The sequence below is a fragment of the Selaginella moellendorffii genome, unplaced genomic scaffold (genome assembly GCF_000143415.4).
Source record: "Selaginella moellendorffii unplaced genomic scaffold, v1.0 SELMOscaffold_26, whole genome shotgun sequence".
Classification (NCBI taxonomy): domain Eukaryota; kingdom Viridiplantae; phylum Streptophyta; class Lycopodiopsida; order Selaginellales; family Selaginellaceae; genus Selaginella; species Selaginella moellendorffii.
Window position 1 is genome coordinate 573,483 of NW_003314287.1, and position 4,569 is coordinate 578,051.

Here is a 4,569-nt window from a genome sequence, read left to right on the forward strand (position 1 = left end):
CATTGGATCACATACCTTAATTTGAATTTCACCCGACTTAATAGCCATATTGGCTCTGGCCTTCTTCGAGTAGGGACATTCCCTTGAAAAGTGTCCTGCTTCACCGCAGTTGTAGCATACGTTGTTTCCCATGCTGCTAACTAACTTGCTCTTCTTATCTGTGGGTTTGTCTCTTTTTGTTTAACTCCCCCACGTACTTGCTCACTGGCCACAGGATTTGCCTTTCCGGAACCCCGAGGACTCATTCTTAGAGAAACTCTTCTTGAATTTCCCTTTGTTATGCATTCCCCTTGGTTTGGCCCCTTTGCTAAACGTGGACCCCGACCCCGTCGTGTTCCCCTTTCGCAGGTTATCGTTGAAATGCACCTTGATTGCCACATCCAACGCTTCTTTGTAGTTAGTCGGGTTCCAACGCATCACCTCACTGTGAGCCCAGGTTTGCAAGCCTGATATGAAGGCATGGAATGCATCCATATCCCCCATGTCCGTGACCAGTATCCTCTTTGCCATAAACCCATTCACATACTCCTGAATGGTTCTAGTCTGCTTTAGCCTACTCAGTTCGTCTTTTAGATGCAAAGTAGCATTCGGAGGAATGTAAGTCGTGCGGATCCTTGCCTTCATCATTTCCCAAGTGGCCACCAGTCCTTCGTTAGCCTCTGTCATTCTCCACCAAGACTTGGCATTATCTGCCAAGTATGTTTTTGCACATGGGACTTTCTGTGAGCTCGGTAACTGCAACGCTTGGAAGTAGTCCTCCATATCATAAAACCAATCCTCCACCACCTTATAGTCATTCACTCCCTTGAAGACCAGTGGGGGCTTTGGTTTGTACTTGGGAACTGCCTAAGGGACTGATTCCACTTTGGTCTGTTCGACCTTGTTTAGTTTTGCCTCAATCCCTGCCGAAGGGTCCGCATCTTCTACCTTGCCAGCATCCGCAGTCTTTTGCCTTTTCTTTGCTTCTTGTCACGCTTTAGCTTTCGTATGAGAGTCTCCAGTAGGGCATTGGTTTGTGCTAATTGTCCTTCTAAAACGTCCAATCGAGCCTTGGACAACCAAACCTTACCACCTGACTCCTGTTTGGAAGTTTCCTTACTAGAGTCCTCCTCATGCAAGGATTCCTCATTCATAGCCTCTTGTTCGACCAAAGGCTCCAGCTCTAGAGAAGGTTCCGTTTCCGCCTTGATTTTTTTTTGCCCTACCTTTGCCATCTCCCAGCAATCCACCTCTATCCTTTGCTAGAACTGAGGAAAAAGCTCTGATACCAAATTGTAAGCCACAAATTTTTCCTTTCCAATTTGCCAACTTACCTCGTCTATCCGACCAACACCGCCTTGGCTTTAGCTAAGTTCCTTCGCTAAGGTTCCCGCCTATTGTACCAGCTCCTCCTTGATCCTATTTAGTTTCAGCTACTCATTGCATGAGCAACGGAGCGTTAGCCATCCATCCACGGATTCCCAAATCTCTCCCAATCCCCCTCCCCGGGTTAAACTGGACTTAAGGTTCGGCTACACTCCCCATAGGCAAAAGTAGCCAAGCACACCAAGCCTTCAGGTTCCTAACATCCCTTGGTACAACAAGACTTAATCATGAGACCCTCTAAATCCCAAGCTTTGGGTGCAACACTTGCTTCGGGACACTAGGGCGAAACACTGTGGCCTAATGCCCCGGTATGAGTACCTCTACCCCTCCACTTCCATCCCGAAGGGAAGTCCCAAGCCCCTAGGAAGGGCGAGGACCAATGAGCTATAAGGTACTCAAGTGGGGCACCACTCCACATGAGTTGGGAGCACTGCAGTCGGTTTCCCTTTTGGAAGTGGGAGCTGCTCTTGAGCACTTCCTTGGGTGACCCCTCTGGCACCACCTGAGTCATGCTCACTCCCACTCAAGGCCCCTTAGCCCCAGTCTCAACCTCAAGTCAGTTTGGAAGCACCACTGGAGAGTTCCTTCAAGACTAGTTCCTGGACCTTATATCCCTACTATACTTTTGGACTCGATCTCAGGCCCAACTTCGGAATCGGTCTCGAACTTGATCTCGGACCCAATCTCGGACTCGACTTTGGACTCGACCTTGGACTCGGTCTCGGACCCGATCTCAGACTCGAATTTGGACTCGACCTCGGACTCGGTCTCGGACCTGATCCCGGATCTCAGACTCTGTCTTGAACTCAATCTCGAACTCGGTCTCCGAGTCGGCCTCGGACTCAAATAAACTCTTAAACTCTAAACTACTTAAATATACTCAATTCATCCCTTATATGCAAAGTAGCATTCGAGGGAACATAAGTTGTATAGATCCTCGCTTTTATCACTTCCCAAGTGGTCACCAGTCTTTCATTAGCCTCTATTGTTCTCCACCAAAACTTAGTATTATTTTCTAAGTATGGTTTTGCATATGGGACCATTTCTGAGCTTAGTAATCATAATGCTCGAAAGTAATCCTCCATATCATAAAATTAATTCTCCACTATCTTATAGTCATTCACTCCCTTGAAGACTAATGGGGGCTTTGGTTTATACTTGGGAACTTCTTGAGGGATTGACTCTACTTTGGTTTTCCTAACTTTGTTTAGTCTTACTTCAATGCTCGCCAAAGAGTCCATACCTTCTGCATTGCTAGCATTTACAATCTTTTGCCTTTTTTTTTTGCTTCTTGTCATGCTTTAACTTGTGTATAAAGGTCTTTAGTTAGGCATTGATTTGTGTCAATTCTCCTTCCAGAGCATCCAATTGAGCTTTGAATGACAAAACCTTACCACTAGACTTATGTTTAAAAGTCTCTTCACTAGAATCCTCCTTATGTGTGTAGTAAGTAATTGAACCTAAGTAGAACCAAGCTGGAGTTGGTACGATAGCTAGGAAATTTGGCAACGACACTTAACAAAGGCCAAGACAAAGGTGGTCAGATAGACAAGGTAAACTGGTAAATTAGCAAAATAAAATTTATAGCTTATAATCTGGTATCATAGTGCATTTTCTTTAGTTCTAGCGAAAGATAGGGGTGGATTGCTAAGAGATGGCTAAACATTAAAGCAGAGACAAAACCTCCTTTAAAAATGGAACCTTATGTTAAACAGGAAGTTGTGGATGAGGAACCCCTGAGCAATAGAGTGTTAGCCAACTCTTCATAGGTTCCCAAACCCTCTCTCAATCCCCTCCTCGGTTACACTAAACTTAAAGTTTAGTTACACTCCTTGTAGTCATAAGTAGCCAAGCACACTAAACCTCTAGATTCCTAACAAACTTGAGTACTATAAGGCTCATTAATCCTTACCTCTTTTTAGGGGCTTATGCCTTCCCTTCATGATGGAGGTGGGGAGTTAAGGTAGGCCAGTAAACCATGGTGTTTCCCCCTAGTATCTTAGACTAATAAATACATATAAGGTTTGGGATTTAAAAAGTCTTATGATCAAGTCTTGTGTACTATAGAAGGGCACCACTCCACCGAAGTCGAGAGCACCCAGTTGGCTTCCTTTCTAAGAGCAAGAGCTACTCTTAAGCACTTTCTTGAAGAACCTCTCTGGCACTCTTGAAGCCCATACTCACTCCCTAAGGCTACTAACCCTTAATCTTAACCCCAACTTAGTTTGGAAGCACCATTAGAAAACTCCTTCAAGACTAGGTCTAGGTCTTAGCCTCACTATCCTTATTGTTTTTACCCCCCCCCCCCCCCCCCCCCTCTCTCTCAGGGGACAATCACTTTGGGCTTTCACCCTATGACTTATATTAATACTTATATTCGGTCTCAGTCTCCAACCTGATCTCAAAATCAATCTTGGATCTTAGACTTGATCTCAAACTCGATCTTGAACTCAGTTTCAAACTCAGTTTCAGACTCGATTTTAGACTTGGTTTTATCCAATAAACTCTTTATCATTCCAATTGTGGTTTTCCAATAGGGAACTTTTAACCTATAACACTTGAGGAGTTGTTTCCTTATAAGTTTTTGTCACTAACTAAGGCAAAACACAACAAGATAAAAACTCTTTATTGGGCCAAATATATTTAGTTAATAGCAAGTTTATCTTCTAAGTACACTCGAAATGCCCAATTAATTATATTAGCACAAGAGTGATTGATAAAGGATCTAGTAATACTAATTTTTTGTCGTCCTAGCAATAAAAGAAGAATATTTAAAAGGACTTACAAACAGATATTTTTTATACCCACAATCATATTTACGACATCTCCATCCATTATGATAGTAAGGAGAGAGTGTCTTGGTTGACAAGTATCTTTCGATATTTAAAATCACATTCCCCGAACTTTACTATCATATTTGTTTGGCCTCATTATATCAAGGTTAAATGTTCTATTTAGACCTTTTATGTTTATCCTTATTTCACAATCCATGTTTCTCCACTATTATATCCACCCATCTTCACTCCATTCTTGAGACTAAACTCCAATCCATCCCTTTTACCCTTCCACCTCTCCTCCAAAGGAAAAACAAGTTTGAAGCCATTTGGGCAAAGAGGAGGAAATTAGAAAATTGAGAAAGAAATACTGTAGAAGAAGAAAAAATGGATAAAGGAACATTGGAAGAGGAATTTTTAGTAGTTGTCA